The following is a 22,902-nucleotide window of genomic DNA, read 5'->3' as shown; positions in this document are numbered from 1 at the left end:
TGGGCCTACGACTCTTGGCAGGAATGTCAACTGGGCAGGACTGTTCTCAGTGCGGTCTGACCACATCCTGCTGCCAGGCCAGTGGGCTCACCTTGGGTGCCCGGGGTCTGTGGCGAAGTTGGTGACCCACCTGTCCCATCTTGTGACACAGACCAAGGAGTCTAACAGGTGTGTGATTCCAAGGGTGGACAAGAGACCCCATGGCACAATGAAAGTGAGGGTAGGTGACATGACCTGCTCTGGAAAGTGTCAGGTGGGAAATTTGACTGGAGCATTACACCTTTCAAAGAGTAACGCAGATGTCCTAAGGCAAGCACAGGGAGGACATAAACCTCCCATGGAGCAGAAGGGCAAAATCTCACTTAATCTTGATTTTCAGTATGAATGCAGACCGTGAAAGTGGGGCTCTGTCTTTTTGGGTTTAAAACAGGAGGTGTCAGAAAAAGTACCACAGTGATAGCTGACTTGTGATGACCAGGCATTCATAGTAACGTCGCTTTTTGATCCTTCGATTTCAGCTCTTCCTATCATTGTGAAGCAGAATTCATCAAGGGTTGGATTGTTTACCCTTGAACAGGGAACGTGAGCTGGTTTTAGACAAGTTATGAGACAGATGTGTAACCACAGTCACAAATGAAGAGCCAGTGATTGCCTTTGGTTGTATTTAATGAAAAAACATGTCCAGAAAGACACAATAGATATTCCACTAGAAAACAAAAACATTAGGAGGTTGTACAGTGAAGAGCAAGAAAGTGATAGGGAAATAAGCAAGGCAGTAAAAATGTTTATAGATAGGGGTTATGATGCAAAGTTAGTGGAAAAAAGTAGAGATAAAGTAATCAGGGGCAAAAAGGTTTAACAGAATTCAGGTTAGCTGGTAAAAAATTGTCAAATGCAAAAATTAATTTTTGTAACAAAATACACATTTTTTTCTAAAAAATGTATTCAATTGGTGAAATATCACTGGAACATCTTGAAAAGAAGCAAACATCTCAATATAAAAGAAAATAGGTTCCCTATGTTCTCATACACCAAAAGAAGGAGTATAAAAGTTTTTATAGTCCATGGAAGATTCCAGTTCACCACGATGAATATAGTTTCAGAGGTATCAATGCAGGGCACCTTCCCTTGTGGAAGGTGCTGTTGCCATAAGTACATTGTACAAAGTTTTGATAAAATGAATGGAAAAAATTTGTTAGTAAGGGTGTATATTCCTGTGAGAGTACAGGAATAGTGTATGGACTTAGATGTCCTTGTGATAAAGTGTACATTGGGGAAAGTAAAAGGATTTTTGGGGATAGACTGAAAGAACATCTAAGAGATATTAGAAAAAATAGGGAGGAAAGCCCAGTGGTTTCGCATTTTAAGGAATTTCACAATGGTGAGACAATAGGTTTGGAAGCAACAATTTTAGGACAAGTAAGGTCAATTCAGGGTTTAAATATAAAGAGTAAATTATGGAGAATGGAGTCAGTTATGATTTTAAAGTTTAATACTTTAGTACCAATAGGGTTAAATAAGGAATGCCACTGGAAATGCTTCCTTTAGTTAGGGGTGGGATTAACTATATTGAATTGCATTTAATTGAATAATTGTTTGTTAAACACAGTGTAAAAGATAAAAATGGTGAACAGAAGTATAATCTGTAAAGGCTGTTAAGCCAAGGTGCTAGAGAGGATTATTGACTGGGTTCTGCTACCAGGTGTTTATTTTATTCTGGGTGTGATTTTATATATGTTTTAACAAAGAGGCAGAGAAATTTGGTGAATTATTTTGTTTTCTACTGGAGTATCTATTGTGTCTTTCTGGATGTGTTTTTTCATTAAATACAACTAAAGGCCATCACTGGCTCTTCATTTGTTACTGTGGTTATATATCTGTATTTTTCTGTGAACTGGAAGTTATGAGAGAGGTTAGTTTTACCCTACTAATGATGTGTTGTTGTGACTCGGTACGAGAAGAACCACAGGTTCAGATATTTGGTGTAAGTGCTTGGCTGAGGAGACAATGGTGCGAAGCTAGCAACTGTGGGATTATGACTGAATGCCTCTAAGTCAGACTTCTGCCTAAACGTAATGATACCACAGTGCTGTGGATCTCCGGTTGGCCAGGGATAGCTGGCTGAAAGGTCATCAAGGAGTGCCGCTCATCACTGGTTTGGAGCATGAAAAGAAGGGGGCTGCCTCTTTCCAGCAGTGCACCGCATGTTCATGGGGAGCCGGGTGCTAAATCATTCATGGACAACCTGATTCTCAGTCAGGGTTTCATACATAGCAGAGTAGCAAAAATCTGTGATCCATTGAAAGTCAGCCCTTGAGCCAAGCTTTTGTCGCAGGTGGGGGGGGGGGACAGGCTCCGCACGCTTGCAGGGAGGGGGGACCTGTCCTCGTGCGGCCCACCCCATGCACTCCTCCTCCCTTTAGTCCAGATCTTTGGTGGGACTTTGCTTGGCAGCAGAGGCAGGGTCCAGCTGGGTGAGGGAGGGAGCATGGTACTGGTGCTCCCTGGCGGCCAAGGCCTCCCACACAGGAGGAGGTCCTAGGTCACCCCCTCACGTTGCCTATCCTGTGCCTCCTTCCAGATAGCCAAAACTTCTGCTGGTGCGGAGGAGGCTGAGGATCATGAACCTGGGCATAAGGGTTGTCCTCAGTGGGGCAACCTGGAGGTGGGTGCGCAGTTCCCAGGAGAGGGCCATCCAGGGAAACCAGATCTGGGTGTTCTGTCCTGCATGCCCCCGTGAAGTGGGGATGGGGCTGCCCTAGCTTGCTAGGTCCGTGATCTCATCCTGCCTGCACCCAGGGGAGTGGAGATAGGGCTGCAGTGGTGTCTGGTACAGGGAGCCCGCTGGGGGAGTCAGCTGTCAGACCGGGCGGGCCAAGGGCTGCCCTGGGAAGTCAGGTCAGCAATCCCATCCTCCTGGCCCCCAGGGGAGCTGAGATAGGGCCACCATGGCATCTCGTCCTCAACAAATTATGATTTTCTGATAATGTATGTCATCTATGAATCCCTCCTTCAACAAATTATGACTCTATGATAAAGCATTTCATCTATGAATTCATCCATCCTTCTACAAACTATTAGCCTATGATTGTGCACTTTGGTCCCAAAACCTGTATAACATGTTCAGAATCACCTTTTTAGTGATGTAGTTCTGCAGTGATGCCATAAATGTAATGACATTCGCCCTTATGATGATTATTTTCAAAGTTTCATCCCAGTTTATTAATATTAATTGTCAAAGTTACAACACGATATTTAATTGGGCAAATGATTCCTTTTACTTTAATTTAAAATTTCAATCTTTGGTTTTATCATTTGAAATGATTTTAACAGTAGCTGTGAACTTTGTGTATAATGCAGACAAAACCTTTTGGAAATGAGCTGCATAATGACATTGTAGATCTCATAAAGATAGACCATTCTATTTCTTTATCCATCTGTCTATCTGTTTAACTTTCTTTGCATTAGTGCACTCTAATCCTTCAGTCACAAAATAGTTAAAGAAGATATATATATATATATATATATATATATATATATATATATATATATATATATATATATCTATATCTATAGAGGTCTATGTTCTTTACTCAAAAGTACGGTTCATCGAACCTTACTTCCACGAACTGGCTTTCGCCGACAAATAAATAACCTAAACAAAAAAAACAAAAAACAACACATTAAACACTGATATGCAGGGGGGCTGCACCCCCCATGTGGAGGGCTGTGCCCCTCCACCCCTACTTTAATATTCCCACTCTGAGATCGCATTACAGTGGGGAAAAGGGAATATGCTCTTATTCTCACTGTACTATGATCTCAACAAGAGTTTACTTAGTTGTACATCAACAGTATACGTTGATGTACAATTAACGGTACATGCTAACGGTATGTTTTTTTTTAGTTTGTTTTCTTTAGCAAAAGTGCATTTTCGACAAAATGCACTTTCACTAAAGTAATTTTGACAAAGTATGGTTTGATGACCCGTACTACCATACTGTCGATAAAGCAACAAGGACCCATATATATATATATATATATATATATATATATATATATATATATATATATATAATTTTTTTTTTTTAATTTATTTATTGTGTGTGTGTGAGTATATATATATATATATATATATATATATATATATATGTATATAATGTGTGTGTGTGTGTGTATATATATATATATATATATATATATATACTAAGAAATGAACTTCGTGACAATAAAAGCATTCAATAAAATAGTAAATAACACCAACAACTCTTGTAGAACTTAAGCGCTTTCGTCTTATTTATTATCAAGACTTCTTCAGAAAGACATGTTTCATAAGTATGAGCAACCATTTTCACTTCCTTTATATACTCAATTAGTTTTGACTAGCAGGCCATTTAAATTAACAACAGTTCCTTTCCAATAGTAAAGTGTGAACAAGCAGGGTGCTGTGTGCATTTTCATTAACATTACAATTGCAGTTACATAAGGCAAATTAGTCAGACAGCAATAGCCTTGTGGTGCCGTGTGCATACTAAAAGGGATAGTGTGCAAAAAGGGATCGTGTGCAAAAAAGGGATTGTGTGCAAAAAGGGATCGTGTGCAAAAAAGGGATTGTGTGCAAAAAGGGACTGTATGCAAAAAGGGATTGTGAGCAAAAAAAAATTGGGGGGGGGGGACCGGGAAAGCTGACAGTCATGCTGTGATGATTCTAATATAAACATGTAACTTATAAGTGTTTGCCTCCAAAGGTAAGTAAAGAAGGGAACGGAGGAAGGTGGAGGAGTCAGGTAGAGAGTCCTACTATGCTTTGGTATCGGTGTGTGTGTAGAGAAATGTGTGGGTATGCCACCTGATGGGGAGTGGGAGGAATGCAGTGTGGACTTGAGGGCTGGCTACGGGCCGCCCATGACAAGGAGCCTATGAATAACAGTGTCCCCCAGAAGACTGTCAGTGCAGATGGTGCCACCCGTGGGCTGGTTTGGATGGTATCACCCCTTGAATGGCTGCATGAAAATGTGAGACCGGGGGGTATAGTTGGTGGGGTCAGCGGGGGCTAGCCTGGTGATTGGGAGCATGTGTGTAGGGGGTATGGGGGAGTCAAAAGTCAGAGAGAGAGTGGGAGCATGTGTGCAGGGGGTATGGGGGAGTCAAAAGTCAGAGAGAGAGAGAGAAAACACATTATATTCACTTGCACAGTTGTAAATCCATAAACACATTAAATCTACTTGCACAATTCTTCAAACCCTCTTGCATATATATATATATATATATATATATATATATATATATATATATATATATGCGGTGGTGCAGCGGTAGCGTTGTTGCCTCACAGCAAGAGTTCTCCCGTTCAGTTCTCGGCTGGAGTGCAGGGAGTGCCTTCTGTGTGGAGTCTGCATGTCCTCCCCACGGTTGGGTGGGCATTCGAAAGACATGCGTAAATGGGTGTGCCTTCGTTGAAGGTTGAACGTCAGCTGGCACCTTGGCGTTCATGAAAATCTACTGCCAATCATTAGCGGACCGGAGTTCCACTGTGGCGACCCCTAACCAGGAAAAGCCGAAAGACAACAACAACAACATATATATATATGTATATATATATATATATATATATATATATATATATATATATATATATATATATATATATATATAAAATCTTAAGTGTTCAAGTGCTTTTATTCTGCTACATTTATTGCTGCTTGTTAGTAGCCTGATTAAATGTGTCTGTTATTCTAAGCCTCTTAGTTTTGATTTTAGCACTTGGGCTTCAGGCCAGTTATTTTACATTTAAGAAGGTTTTTGTGGTCTACACTCTTGTGGACAAACCCTTATCAAAACCCTCTCCCCATAAGTCTGCCCAAGTTTTCCGAACACTACCACTGCCAGCCTGATCGACATGGGCACACTGAGACAATGTTCACTGACAGCCCTCATCTCCTAGCACATAATTCTTCTACTTGCGAGAAATGCATCTACATCAGTAACCTGGAATCCATGCTCTCTGGCAACACAGTCAGTACACCTGATGAGGAGGAGATTGCCAGCACAAACACCATACCACCCACATCACATAGCCAAGCACAACACACACACACCTATGCAGAGATTCTCAATAAAAACTTACCTAAACAGCAGACCTCCAGAACGCACTCACAAACATTCCACACACAACAGCAAACACATCACACACAGCAGACCACACCAGTGTCTCACAAACAGAGCCCATAAGGTATAACAATAAACCAACACTGCCCATAAGGTATAACAATAAACCAAACATACTAGTCATTGGTGACTCAGTTGTGAGACACACCAATGCCGCCTCACCAGGCTCAACAAAGAGAAGGTCACAGTCTGTTCTTTGTCAAGTACCAGAATCCGTCACATCATGCACACACTTAAGTCTCTCCACAACAGGTATAAGTATGACTCTGTCATTGTCCATGTTGGTGTGAATGACTTGAGATGAACCTCCCTGGACTCTATGAAGAGAGACATGATTGAGCTCTCAGAGTATGTGTGCCAGGCAAGTATGACCCTAGTCCTAAGCAGCATCCTACCTTCACCAAGAATGATACCACAATACCTACAAAAAATAATTGACTTCAGCAATTGGCTTAGTTTCTGGTGTCATTCCAAGGGGCTCCAGTATCTGTCTGCCTGGGATGACATGGTTGACAGGCCTTGATGCTTTGCCAGAAATGGCCTATACCTTTCACTCCTGGTATTTCAGATTCTGGCCAAGGCTTTTGCCTCTCCCATTGTGCCTTTTTAGGCAATGTCCAAAAGACAAATCTTCCAACATAAAAGATCTGTCAAAAAGTAAATTAAAGGTCATGCTGCTTAATGCTAGGAGCCTTAACCTGAAAATGCACTCACTGGAAGCTTTCCTCACACTGGAAGATGTCGACTTCTGTGCAGTCACAGAAACTTGGTTCAAGGCTACATTCAGCAACTCTGCCATACCAGGCTATACCTCATTCCACACATTCTGACCCCAAAATGAGGTCTGCAAGACTAAGGGTGGTGGAGTATCTATCTTCATTAAAGACAAGCACACCTCCAGACTGGTTTGCCAGCATGACACACTAGAACTACTCCAGGTGCAACTGACAGTTGGCAAGATGCCCCATCCACGTTATAGTCAGTTATAGACCCCCCTCCATGACTCAGGATGCCCACTTCTCCTACCTGGACCTACTTGACTTCATCAAGGTACCCCCTAACAGCCTGATCCTTGGTGACTTCAACTACACCACCATAGACTGGGTGAACTATTCCTGCATTAATGCACTCACCCAATGATTCCTTGGCTTCATCACTTCTAACGCACTAGACCAGCACATCTCATCCCCCACAAGGAGAGATAACATTCTGGACTTGGTTCTCACCAACATGGGCAACCGCTGCACCACTCCCATAGTAAGTTCTTCCCTGGCGAGATCAGATCATTGGTCTGTCTCATTCAAAGTTTCTATCCCAACCCCCCCAGCCATAACCAGGCTAAACAACTTCTCAAAATCTGACTTCAATCTCTTAAGGGAGGGTATCAGTAGCGTCACACCACCTCCTTCCTCAGAGAATGCAGACAACTATGCTGAACAGTATGCCAATGCAGTATAGAAGCACCTGTACAACTGCATGGACTCAGACATATCCAACAGAGCTAAAACCTGTTCCTCAAGGAAACAGAAACCTATCTGGTGGACATCCTCTATCAACAGGCTTTACAACAAAAGGAAGAAACTGTTGTTCAACGGTAAAAAGACACAAATTTTCAACTAGAAAAACTCCCTCCTTAGCCTCATCAAGCAAATTAGATCACTAGTGAAAACCTCTAAAGCCAATTATGAATTGAAAGTAGCCTCCAAAATAAAGGGAAACCACAAAGCCTTTTTCAGTTATGTCAGAAACCTCTATGGTAAAGCCCAGGTTTGTTCTGAATTAGTACTTAATGGTACCACTTACACTGATCCCATTGACTTAGCCAACCTGCTAGCATATAGGTCCAGCACAAACTTCACCCCCCTGTCCCCCACAAAGGACCATTTGACATCCCCAGTACATGTCCTGCACTTCACATCTCCATAGATCAAGTGTTAAAGGCCCTATCCAAGGGAAAGAATACAGCTTTCATGGGACTTGATAGTATCCCAGGCTGTATTCTACACCAGCTCCAGCAAGAACTAGCTTCACCGTTGAGCACACTGTTCAACTACAGCCTAAGTACAGGCTTCATTTCAGCAGAGTGGAGAACTGCCATTGTCATCCCCTTGCACAAAGGTCATGCCACTACTAACCCTGGAAACTATTGCCCCATTAGCTCGACAAGTCTGATCTGTAAAGCCATGAAGTGTATTATTATGGATCTCATAAACAAGGAAATAGGCAATCTCCAAGCACTTAATCCCACCCAGTTTAGATTCATCAAGGGCAGATCTTGACTATTGAACCTGGTTGACTTTTTTGATTGTCTCCTAGCCCTGGATGAGGGAAAGTCAGTACATACAGCTTACCTTGACTTGGCCACAGCCTTTGACACAATCCCCAACTTGGGCATCATCGAAAAGCTAACACAACTTGGCGTAAATCCCTATCACATCAGTTGGGTGGCCAAATGGCTCACCAATAGGACCCACAAGGTCAAAATAGGCACCTCCACCTCTGACAGCAGACCTGTCATTAGTGGTGTTTCCTAGGGATCTGTCTTGGAACCCCTACTGTTTGGCATCTACTTCTCAGAGATCCAGGCAAAGACAAAAGGCCTTTGGCTGACCAAGTTTGCAGATGACTGTAAGTTGGGTGCTGTCATTGATTCCCCAGATGATGTCAACATACGACAAGAGGGTCTCACAGCACAGCAGCAAATGACTGGTGCCAAAGTCATAGCCTTAAGTTAATGCAAAAAAAATGATTTTCATACTATTCGGCAAAAACATAGCCCCTACTGATTACCACATCAACGTCAACCCCCTAAGCATACAACCCGTGGTGAGAAACCTGAGTACACAGGTTGACAACAATCTCACATTCGACCATCATGTAGTGGCAGTGGTCAGAAAAGCCTTTTACTTGGTTCATCTCAGAAGTAAAGGGATTGCATCCAGAAAAAAAGGTTATTACCTCTCTGTATTCCTCTCTCATTAGGCCAATAATTGAGTACAATGCCTCATTTGGTATGTACTTCTCCAAACAGCTATACCAACTGGAAAGTTCACAGAAATACCTCATAAAGAGAATCCATGGCCTCCAACACCTGTCCTGTGTGGACACGCTGAAATTACTATCACTCTGCTCTGTATCATACAGATTGCTCAGTGGTGATATGTGTCTCACCTACAAGGCAATCTCAGACCCTGCCCTACTAGAGATGCTCCATATATGTAAGTCTAACTCCTCACACATTACTCACTCGAAATACCTAAATCTAATATGCAACATTAGCAAAGCCTACTGGAGGGACAAGGCTGTCTCCCAGAGGCTCCCTTGTGTCTGGAATAGACTTCCCATACATGTCAAACAGACTACCTTGCTGACCCTCTTCAATCACAACCTTGATGAGTGGATGGGGAACCACAAATTTGTCCCAGGGGTTCCACCTGTGTCCCTCATTGAGAGGGGTGACAAGCACTAACTGAGGTTTCTTTTTAGGGGATAAACTCTTGGCTAGGCTTGTAAGAAACCAGGGCCATTAACCTCATAACTTCCTACAATCCTATGATATAGATATATGCACAAATGCACAGAGAAACATGATAGAACATCAGTGTTGATATACAAACACTAAAGATCCAAACAGATGCAAAAGTTTATGTTCACAAACTTGCTTGGATTCCATGTGAAAGATCATAAGTTGTACATTTGTGAGAAACTAGAAGCAGCCTTCTCCTGCACAGGCACACATCCCTTAGACAGTCCCTTTAAAATAAGAATTTGAAATGTGTTTAAGTCAGATTAAAATTAATGATACAGTGGTTTTGCGTATGATTCATTATAACTTCAGAATTATTTTGTATTTTGAGCCTATATTTACAACATTATGATAGCAGGACTCCCACCTCATGAACTGTTGCAATGCCATTATAGTTTTCTGTCCAGAAGGCTGATTTTGCATAGTGTTATCAATCTGATGCACAGTGACTACAGATTCACATTTTGCTATGCGATTCCACAGTGACAGTGCTACGTTGATTCAAGTAATACCTAATATAAGTACTTTGTAAATTTCTGGAAATTATAACAATACTCAGATTCAGTTTTCATGTAACCAGAGCTGATAAGGATGTAGCTTGTTATACTCCTGATAATTCTTCTCAAATAATTGTCTTTACTGTTCCTCCTTTTTATGTTCAAGGAGTAAATGTTCACAGGCATAAAGTAAAGTAAATGTAAAACAGTAGCAACAGCATATGAAGTGAGATTGTGTGTGTGTGTGTGTGTGTGTGTGTGTGTGTGTGTGTGTGTGTGTGTGTGTGTGTGTGTGTGTGTGTGTGTGTGTGTGTGTGTGATTATTCTTAGAAAAAAGGAAAGAAAAGAAGCCAATCCTTTTCAAACATTACTATACACATACACAGAAACTAAGTCAGTAATGTCATGTGTGCTGTATGTTAACAATACAGAATGCCTATAAGCATGTGTGGATATAGAACATATCAAGTTAAAAGAATAATAAGTAGCAGGAGAAGTAAATTAAAGTGGATGAGCTGTTTATAGCATGTTTTCTGGTATTACTTTTCTGACTTGATTCTTAGAAGTATGGAAAGTTACCCAAAGACAACAGTGGCCTTTACCATCTTATTAAACTTCTGACTCTGTCAACCATGGCTAATGCTAGAAACATCCACTACAATAGTACTTGGTACAAAAGTAGCTAAGTGGTTCCACAGTTATTTACATGGTAAGTCCCTTAATGTGAACACAAGAAGTTCTGCATCTGCTAGTCCCTCTCCTGGTCCACATATTACATGGTTCAATTTTTGCCCCATCTGCTTTATTCTTCTCATAAATGTACCAGCTGAGGTTGTGCATGGATTTAGTATTATTCTGCATGTAAATGAGTTAGCCTTTTACTAGGAATGAATCATGTACATTGATTATTACCTCTGTGCTTAGTTTTGATTTTGAAAGAATCGAAATGTGGTTCTAAAGGTGCAGTCTGTTAATAATCCATAATTAGCTAATCATTGTTATATAGAACCATGTACCAAACTTGCATGAAATTAATACCCTTACATAAGCTCTGTCTACCAGATCAGAACAAATCAAATTTGGGGAATATTATTTTCTTCAGATGCCAACTGATGTGTTTGTACCCACATCTCTTCTGCAGTGCATACAAAGTATTATCACTGTTAAAAAAATCAACATATCTAAGTCTACTGTAATATAACACATCCTTAAGGCTTTTGCTAGTGGTATACTGCTAAAATATTGGGCTAACTGGCCATGTGGGACATTTTAAGCCTATCCAATTACTGTAGTAGATGTTAGATCTAGTATAACATACCCAGTCATCAATTGTTTCATTCTGCTCATAACAACAAATGTGTAATCAAATGATCATATATACATATAAGCAAAAGAAAAGTACAACAAACTTTATTGTGAAAAGCATCTCACACAGCAACATGCTGACTTGTTTCTCAGAACATCCTCTGGCTTCCGGCTCCGATACTGGCATAGCATTATTAATGGTATCTGGAAGGGGAAAAAAAAGACTTTCAAAACATAGAGCCATTGAAAAAAAAAATGAAAAAGAAAAAAAATGGAAAGAGAAAAATCTCAAATTTTTATAAAATATAAGAGGAGCTTTAATTTTAGATGATAACGAAGTTAAAGACATGCCTCTATACTGGATCCAAAATTCATCTCTAACTGTAATATTTCATCCATAGTTCAAAAATTTTATGACATTATTGATTTGGAAATGAAAAAAAAATAGTAACCAATCTAAGATAATCATGCTACTGCTGTTTATGTCAGTAGTCAGACCTGCATTTCCATATTTGCTCATACTAAGCGGCCTCCTATAAACCTAAACTCAAACATCTTGCACTATACTACACTTCATATAGATTTGTCATAGGTAACTTGTGTGTGTGTGTGTGTGTGTGTGTGTGTGTGTGTGTGTGTGTGTGTGTGTGTGTGTGTGTGTGTGTGTGTGTGTGTGTGTTTGAAGATGCCTATGATGCATGAGCTGGTAGAAAGAACACTACAGTGGTCAGGTCTGAGAGTGCAGTGTTTGATTCAGACATGGTACATGGTAATGAACTGGTAATAAGGTGTTTCTTTGTGCTGCCTTACTGTCTCTAAATCCCACTAGTTGGCAGTTCCATATTGCTCAATTAGCACTGGCAGTGATAACAACCTTTCTTAATCCTAGGGTATAAGCATACAAAGTGCCATCAAACAGAGGCAATGAACATGTTCAATCACACAGCCCTTTTAAATAACTTCCATGTTTGCTAATTTCTTGATTGGTTGTTTTACATTGTGGTGTCATGTTTTCAACAATATTTAATTGCTTTAGTGCATTCTTCTATTTTTATGAAGTTTCGAGAATATTTGGTAAGACAAAGCACTAAATCTATTATAAATAATTTTTTCCAGTATTCTGCTGAAGATTTTCTTTTTAGTTTTAACTGTTTCCCACAATTTTTTCATGAGTTCAATCAATTTTTTTGGATTTCTTTATTTTTATTATATTATTAATACCTTCCTGAAGAATATTAATTATATTGCAGGAAAAGCTGGGTCTATATCATGAAATCGAAATGGCTAATCATTGAATTCCATTTCATCGACCACTAAATAGTGAAGTACAAGTTATGTGAATGGCCAAATCACTGATTTTTTTCCTAGGGAAAAAAAAATGCTTGGCTGTCACCATGAATTTGCCCCTTTCCCCACTGTAGTGCAATGTTAAAATTGGTATATTTAGTTAGGGGGGTGTGGGGGGCACAGCCCCCACTTTGCAATTTTTGAAGTGTTGTGTCGTGTCTGGTTGGTTGACCAATTTTTTTCTCTAGTAAAAAAATCGGTGATCTCTCCGGGCACGTAAATTTTCCTTTGAAGTTTAGTGGTCGATGAAATGACATTCAATGTGTAGCTGTTTTAATTTTGTTATATAGACCCAAAAAGGTTATGCATTTATTTATTTATTTATTTATTTATTTAAAATTTGTTTTCTGCTAATAATGCATCCAGTTCATTATCTTTCAGATTTTTTCTAAGCCAGTTAAGCCAACTTGACACAAGTGCCCCTAATGTTTATTCATTGTTATCTTCAGGAATCTAGATGTTAATACAATTTTTGGATGAGTTATTTTTTTTAAATATTTATGAAATACAGCTTACTTTTTAATTAACTTCTGCACAAGTTTCAATTAATTATTATTATTATTATTATTATTATTATTATTGGGAGTTTTATACTTCTAATATGTCTTTGATTATGTGTGGTTTTAGAACTTCTAGCAAGTAAACTCTGGGGCAGTAGAGAATAATTTTTAAATTATTTTTTTCCAGGGACATTGCAGTTGTGTTGTATAAATTGTTGAAACTTTTTATTTAATGAAGTTACTAAATCTAAATATCCTGAGTCATACTTTTATATATTTAATTTGGCTATATTTACATTTTCTTCAATCTTCATTAAATGATAGTCACACCCTTTAATCATATTTTTTCGACATACAGAAATGTTGCCATATATATTACATGTAAATGTGGACAATAAAATAATTGTATTGGCATTCATTTTCATTAAATTATAAAAAGGCCAGCTTAATTTAAAACACATCCTGTAAATTCTTCTAGTTTAAGTATAATGAAATTTACCTGCTGCAACTTCTTCTAGATATCAGTTGTATTTCCCTCATGGATATTCCATGACTGACTCTGACTAAATAATGATGTAGATTTCTATCTTTTTAAGCAAAGGGATATGTTGTTTAGTTGCACCATTTACTTACTGACCATTCTTCCTTCTGAACTCTGTGTTATCATTTGTCTCAGCAAAGGGGTATGTTTTTTGTATAATTGGATAACTTTCCATTCAGAATGTAAGTAATTCATGAAAATGACATTTAATCCAAGTTTTTGTCTTACAGTGTATGCCTGCTTTAAGTAATATTTGTTGTTTCTGATTAATATTTGCAAACTTCTCCCATGTAAAATGTTATTATATTATATATATTTAGTGCATTACTATTTTATGTGGTTTTTTTTTCCAAGCCTCCATAGATAATGCATCATTTCCAGTCAGAATTTATTGGCTAAAACCATAAAGGAATAAGTAATGTGGGGCATGGCCAAGATGGCTAACTGAGAGCAACAAATGGTGAAAGCTCTGTGATGGAAAACATTTCTCTGACAGAAAATATAATCAAAAAATTAAAATTTGGAAATACGTTTTATCTAATTTTATTCGCTAATAGTCAGAGAAAAAATTGTATACCTTCAAGTTCTTCAAACGCTGTAATTTTCCTGTCAGAATTTCAATTGCTTGATTAACGGGGGAAATTTCAACATGAGCCACTCAAGAAATGGTACTCAGGGGGCGTGGCTAGGATGCTGAACTGATAGCTGCACTTCATTTCAGCTCTCTTACCTCAATACAATTCCTGACAGGAATTTTACAAAATAATATTTAATTTGAAGAAATTTTTATTACTAACTTATTTCTAATGACTCTGAGCATCTATAAGAAAAATTTTATTGTCAGAACTTGAATAATTCCTGTCAAATTAATTACTGGAAAATCAGCACCAATATCAGCTTTACAGCATGAGTCATCTAAGGAATACAGCACAAGACTCTTCTCTCAAAAAAGACCTGCAGTCTCTCATTACAAATATACAGGAACTTACAATAAAAATCGACAAGATGGACAATAAAATAGATACTTTTAAAGAAAAGTGCTCACAACAACTGGAACAGCTTCAAGAAATGTTTACACAGCAGAAAGGACAGATATCACTTATTGAACAGACATTGACACTAGAGTCCAAATAGAAGAACAACAAACTGAATTCTTACTTCAACAGAATACATATTTACTAGAAAAGCTTGATGATATGGAAAACCGAACAAGAAGAAATAATATTAGAATATATGGTCTACCAGAAAAATCTGAAGGGGACAATATGATAAACTTTCTTACCACCTGGATACCAGATGTAACAAAAATACCTGAAGCTCTTTCATATGGTATAGAAGGATCACTAGCAGCTTCTGGAAATGCTTCTTCGGTAAGAACAAGCCGAGATCTATAATTGTGAGACTTTCTACACAAGATAAAGATCTTATATTAAGAAATGCTTGGGCAAATTCTCCCATCAAATACAATGATTCATTAATAAGATTTGACAATGATTATTCTGCAAAGGTGGTTTCAAAAGAAAAGAATTTCTACCAATAAAAAACCTTGAAGAAAAACAACTGAAAGTCCATCTTTTATTTCCAGCAAGACTGAAAGTTTTCTACTAAATGGAATAAAAATCTTTGAAACAGTAGATTCAGCAATAAAATACCTTACCAACAACAACATCCTAACACATGAAGAATCTATGGACTGGACAATAAGTACACAAGAGAAATGCTGAAGTAAATAATTGGAAAACTGTTGAGCAAAAGAAAAAAACTAAAGGACAAATAATCTTACATATGTTATATTCTGTAAAATCTAAATAATAATACTAACAACAAAAGAAAAGTTCTTACTGTCTTCAAGTTACACCAAAACAGGTACTGTTTTCAATTATATTTTGAATGTCAAAATTAGCATAAATGTAAATACATTTATCTCAAATCACATCAATATACTAAGCATAATTTAAACATTACTCTATTTTTCATTATTATCCATCTATTATTTTCATATTCTTAATCAGAGTAATCAGTGCATAATAATGTTCCCAAATAGTTTATTTATTTATTTATTTATTTATTTTCTCTTTGTGTTTTGTTGTTTTATTTTTCTCTTCTTTTATTAAATCTTCATTAACTTATAATACTTTAATCAGTATATGGTTATATTGCTTAATAGGTATAGTAATGGCTGCTATATAACTTATTATTAGTTACATCCTGATAGTATTACTTTTATAAGTTAAAAGTGTCCCTGTCTGGATAAACGCTAATGCTGGGCAGAAATGTGTTGCTTTTGAAATGAAGTATTTCAGTTAGGATGTATCATAAGACTACTTTAAATAATCTTAAAAGATGTTCTGCCTTTGACCCATATGCACATACTGATATAGTCCAGTGAAAAATATGTTTTAAGTGATATTTTGAGGCTATAAGTCATGTGTGTTGTGGCTCCAGACATCCGAGTTGAAAGATGCTTGTGACTAGCTTAGATATCCTGTTGTCTTTTCTTTTGTAGAGAAATAAGGCATAGCATGTTTAAAATGCAAAGTTTGACAGTTGTGAACACTACTCCGTAAACTAGTGCTTGCGTGCACACTACATGAGTTTGTCACCAAATAAGAGGAGGGAAAAGAAAAAAGAAAAACACCCGCTTGGTTCTCGAGACAATTTAACAGCCACAAACATCACTAGAAACTTGAGTTACTTATTGCTTGTATCCCCTGACTCTTTCTAATTGATGTCTAGTCAGAAAATAAGCTAGGTTCACATTTAAAGATACAGAAACCTAAATTCCTTCTAAGGAAACATAAATAATATAAAGGTTCATATAAATATACACAGATATTTATTTTGAAGCACTTTCAGTTTATGGCTACTGATGTCTTCTAGCACCTTGATAGATAAGGACATATATCTGCTTGTCTTTCTATCAGTTTAGATTTACAGACATTTTAGCTATCCCTTACTATGTTTTATACAGCAGAGTTTAAAAAGCAGAAATTAATCATCAGCAAATAAAATCACTGCTGTTTTACAAATTCTCTAAAGAAACTAGTAAATGTCAAGCAACTAACAGGTTTGTTTTGGGGAGGGTTGCCATTTCCCACGCTGGTGCTCCTGCAGAATACTACTGATGTCCTGCTGCCAAGGTATGCCCTCGGGTGGGCAGGTGGGATGCAACAAGAAGGTTGGATGTGCATTTGGCAAATCAAACATTTAGATGGTGTTATGGTATACTAGATGGAGAAAGTGGAAGCAATGATTGTATAGGCAACTATAATGAGTAACATAACAACAGTGGATTTGACCCGGTGTCAATTATACAATGTTTATATCCCATGTGGCTTTGGGCTTTGTCGAAGCATCTGTGTTTTACACACATATTGTGTTGGATCTGATTTGAGTGGAAGGGGCAGCCCACACCTAATTTGTTACTGGGTTGCCATGCATTATGGGCATGCATTGTGGCAGGTACTCAACGGGCTATCCATCCTTAGATGGCTCATGCTGTTCCGTTTGCTCATCTGAATGGTGACTGTTATGTTGCCTGGCTGTGGCTTCACCCTTCTTATAATATTGTCTGGCTTTTTACATTATCAAGAATGACACAATACTAGTGTATGGGTATATCATGTTACTGTTAGTGTGGACAAGGATGCTTGACAATGCAACTATGATTCTTGGACCTTTCTGCAGTGTCTGGCAGTTGAGAGCCTGGTTGTTCCTGATCAGCGGACCTGTATTTTTGTGTTTCAATGTGACTGCATGAAAGGATGCCAGTATTGGTCTGCAAGTTTGGTGGGCAGTAGATTAGTTGGGGATTGATTTGAGGAGACACTTGTATTATGGCTGGGGCACTTGACATTTGATAAATGTATCCTCTCAATGATCGTTCTGTCTGGTCATTGGCTGTAAAACAGCTTTTCTGAGGAACATTGTTGTGGTGCCAGTTAATGATTTGGATTAAATGTTTCTATATACAGTCGTGAGCCAATTGCCAGGATAAAATGGTACTCTTGCAGTGCATGGATCATCGTGGCTATCCTCCGATGTTGGAGGAAAAACAAGCTTCTTGGACACCTTTTTGATGTGGTAAAGGTGTTACCCCATGGTTTGAATACGTTTTGTCTCTTTGCTGCAAAATGGGTTGGGAATTTTGGCCTGTAATATTTTCATGGTGGTTTGAATCTTGGCAGCTTCCATTGTTTTGATGTGTTCTCCAGTATACTTTTGTTTAGTCATAGGATTGAATTACTGGTGTTGAGTAGGTCAGGATTGTATCTCCAGCACTTGTTGTCAGCAGATAGACTCACTGGTTGGGTGTCAGTCTAAGCTGTGGGAGTTGATGTGTGATATACATAGATGTTTGCTTTGAGGGTGTGGTCAATGCTGCAGTTTTACCTCTGTACTGTGTCAGTTTTCATTGTGCAGGGTCCCTCTGAGGGTTGATGGAAGTGTTGGCAACAAGACACTCAATCAGGTAACAACATTATGAGTGGTCTCTTGTTTAATTTAGCTGTCTAAATTGTGATCTTGTTGTCTCCAGCCATGGGAATTGTCATTGAAAAGCTGAAAATGCAATCAGAGGAACATATTTAATGTCTACTAAAGAAATATTAATATACTTATACATTGTATCGCATTTCAGTTTATGTTAAACATGAAATATGATGTGGTTTCAGAACTATTCATGTTTTATTCCAATATGACTTTGCAAATATTAATTTAAACACTGGTTTCGGACTTGAGTAGTCTAAAACAATTGCACAACAATGGTACTGTATTATACAGTAATGTCAGTAAATAGTTTTCAACAGATGTATGAAATATACAGTTATAGATTTTAACATGATGTTTATTAATACCCTAAATTATTTTGAAATGATACTACCTTAATCTAAATATTTGTACCTTTTTGAAACCTGCTTAGAAGTAAGTATTATTGAATTACAATAAGATGAGTAAAGAATATATGTATATATTTTAGCTGATTAGATTATCTTAATATATTATTCAATTATCTTTATTTAAAACTAAGAGGATAAGAGAAACTGATCCAAATATTATTTGTGAGGGTAGAAAGTTTGTTTGGTTAGATCCACTAACCAAACGAAGAGGTATATTACCTCATAGCAATAGGGAATGGTTTTAAGGTTAAGAATTACAAGTTTGGAAGTTCTTTGTTTTTTTTTTATTCTATCACTTTGGTGTCACTCAGAAACATGCAAAATCATACAGAAAAAACTTTTGAATTCTGTATCCAAGATGGAACTAAGAATAAACAATATTTACATAAACTTACACATAAAACAAACTCAAAACTAGGAAATGAAATGTTTATCCATAAATGTTAATGGTCTAAATAATAGTAATAAAAGGAGAAGCCTATTCAAGTACATAAACTTACATAAACCACAAATAGTCTTTTTACAAGAGACACACTTATTAGATAGAGATATAAACAACTTAAATATTAATAATTACACAGTACTAATAAACTCTCAATACAAAACAAAAAGCTATACTGTAGCAACTCAACTATAACACCTAAAATAATTACTACTCATCAAGATACATCAGGTATGTTTTGTCTAGTTTCAATAGAGTTAAATAAGAGAATCTATACGTTAGTAAATCTATATTGGATCCCAGGACTAGGATTAAAACAGTTAAACAGCATTTTGAAGAGATAATTCATTTAACTAAGGGTAGCCTGATATTGGCAGGAGACTTCAACTGTATAATGAAAAAAAGATACAGATTCTAAATCCAAAGAAGAAAACAACCCATCTCTAAAGCACTATCAAAATTTATAGATACATTGTATTTAAAAGATATAAATGAATTTGCAGAACCAGACTCACTAATCTTCACATTTTATTCTCATAGATATAAAACTAACTCTAGAATTGATAGAATATATGTTGCCAATGACCTAATAACAAAATTGACAAAGTCAAAATCATAAATTGTCCTTTATCTGATCATAATGCCATAGTCTTTGAGATAGAGCTTACACCATTTTATTCAAATCCCATTACTAGGATACCTTCCTATATCACAAAATTGAGAGATTTCAAAGAATTTTGTGAAGAAACAATCAAAAACTTTCTAGAAATAAATTACACAGAAGATATTTCAGAAATATATGTCTGGGATTCATTAAAAGCAGTTACATATGGGAAGATATTATCCTGGTACATAAATAAAAGGAAGTTATGGAATAAAGATATGCTAGACTTACAAAACAAAGCAAAACTGGAAATGGAAAGGGTACAAACACTCAAGTTTAAATCAATCAGAAGTATACAGAATTGCTACACCATAAGATTATGATTAACTTAGAAAAGATATAAAAAATAAAAATACTAATAATAACTACATATTTCTACTACCTACTATGCTAAAAAAAAGACTTAAAAATAATTAAATAAACAAAAAAAAATAAAGAAATAAAATAAATAAAACAAAACGACGGAACTAAATGATATTTTGATATTTTAGAAAACATTCAGACTCCAATTCAACATTGATAAATTCCATAAATACTCAAGATACACCTACTAAGGGATAAAAAAAAAATAAAAAAAACAATATTCATATTAAAACACAAGAACAAATAGACATTATAAAAAAACCAATCAATATGAGCAGAATTAAAAAAACAACAAAAAAAGCTCCTCAAGACAAAAGCACCTGGGCCAGACACAATATGCTACCAGAAATGTATAAATTAATACCCAATCAAGCCATATCTTTATTATTAAAAGTATATGATATAGCCAATAAAGATTTGAATATACCACCCTCTTGGAAATATTCATTGATATCCCCAATTATCAAACCAGATAAAGATGAGAAACAGTGTTCCTCATATAGGCCAATATCATTACTCAATATAGACTACAAGATGTTTATGGCTATATAGGATCAAACACTTTCTTCCTTTCTTAATTCACAAAGATCAAACAGGTTTTATTAAAGGAAGAAATACTTCAGATAATATTAAAAGAATACTAACATTAATAGATTATAGCAAACATAAAGTCCTAAATTTAAATGTAATCTCATTAGATATTAATAAAGCTTTTGATTTGGTTAATTGGAACTTTATTTCACTAGTTTTAAAAGAATATAACTTTCCTTCTAATTTTAATAATCTTATCCAAATACTATATGAAAAATCTACTGCATATGTTAAACTGGGATCATATAGATCAGGCCCTATAACAATAAAAAGGGAACTAAACAAGGTTGCCCTTTATCACCATTGTTATTTGCATTACTCATAGAACCCTTTGCAAATCAAATCAGATCAAACAATAACATAAAGGGCATTTGTATTAATAAAATGTTAAACCTTAAAATCCAACTCTTTGCTGATGACATACTATTAACTCTCTCAGATGCAAATGAGTCCATGAATAAATTTCAAAATATTTCAGGCTTAAAATTTAATGAAAACAAAACTAAAATTATGCCCTGTAATTGTAAATAAATAATATAAACAAAAGATTTTCCAAATATATAGTAACAGAAAGTAAATTATTATATCTGGGAATAAATCTACTCAATGAATTAACAGATTCTCTAATATTTAACTATAATAAAATACTAGACAAAATAGAACAAACAATTGGTTACTGGAATAAATATATCTTTTCAACAGCAGACAGATTATATCTTATTAAAATAATCATATTTCCCAAAATATTATACTTAATACAAAATTTTTCATTGCCACCTCCCAAATATATTATTCAAAGATACAATACACTAATTTTAAATTTTCTGTGGTTTCCAAATAAACCCGATAGCCTTAAATAAACATTTGCCAGATTGGGAAGATGGTGGAATTAATTTACCGGATATTGATTTATATATTACCTCATCTGTTATTAAAAACATAACACTATGGTTAAATAATTCATACACACCTATATGGAAACAAGCCCATGAGCAGATTTACATAGAAATCAATTATAATCACATACAAGACAACTTAACAGTAATACCATCACCCCTTATATGGATGTTAAAGATTATTTTTAGGAAAAGGAATAATATTAATAAATTGCCATCAAACTATGTAAGTTCTACACTTTCAGTGTTCAGAACATATATAAACAAAATACCAAATATTAATTCTTGGATTTTTCTTATTTTCCTATAGCTTTTACACCAAATATTCTAGATACATTCCAAATATCTAAAATAAATATACTTAAAGAAGAAACATTACTCTTTTGGCATCAACTTATAGATAAAGGGAAATTCTAACAAAGGAACAGATAATTTATAATTATAATATAAATAAAGACAATTGGCTGTTTTACAAAATCTAAGGCATTTTCTTATAAATAAAATAGAACAAATGCAACCTTCAGTTAGACATGAAGCTCCAAAACTCATTGAATACCTTATTCTTAACACAAAACAGCCTTATCAGGGTACAGGTTATGTGTCTAATATCTATAAAATTGTTAAAAAACAAAAACTATCATGAAAAATCATACTGGGATTATTATACTTTAATAAACAACCATCCTCCAGTTGAAGAAGAAAAAAGTAATATTCTAAAATCTTCCAAATTTTCTACATTATCAAAATACTGGCAATTATTCACTTGGAGATATCTACACAGAAGTTTCTATACACCACATAGGTTAGCCAAAATGTATTCTATTGAAGATCAATGTTGGAGATGCCATATCAAGATAAAAGCAGATTGGCAGCATGTTTTTTATGAATGTATATGTCTCAATATGTACTGGAAATCCATTAATTATTTTTTCAGACTGTTTATAATGATAATTTTCAATTAACAAAGTCTTTAATTTTATTCAACTCTCCTATTCCAAACTGTGTACCAAAAAAGACATTAAAATCCTATGGTCACTATTGGCAATTTCTAAAATCATAACTATACACTGGAAAATGAGGCACGTTCAAGGAATTTCAGACTTTAACAACAACAGTTGCTCACATGGAAATATTAACAGTGAAGAACAGAACTAAAAGGTCTAC

This window comes from Protopterus annectens, chromosome 1.part1 (assembly GCF_019279795.1).
Source record: "Protopterus annectens isolate FY-2018-M chromosome 1.part1, PAN1.0, whole genome shotgun sequence".
NCBI classification, from domain to species: domain Eukaryota; kingdom Metazoa; phylum Chordata; order Ceratodontiformes; family Protopteridae; genus Protopterus; species Protopterus annectens.
Note: the sequence above shows the minus strand (reverse complement) of the source record.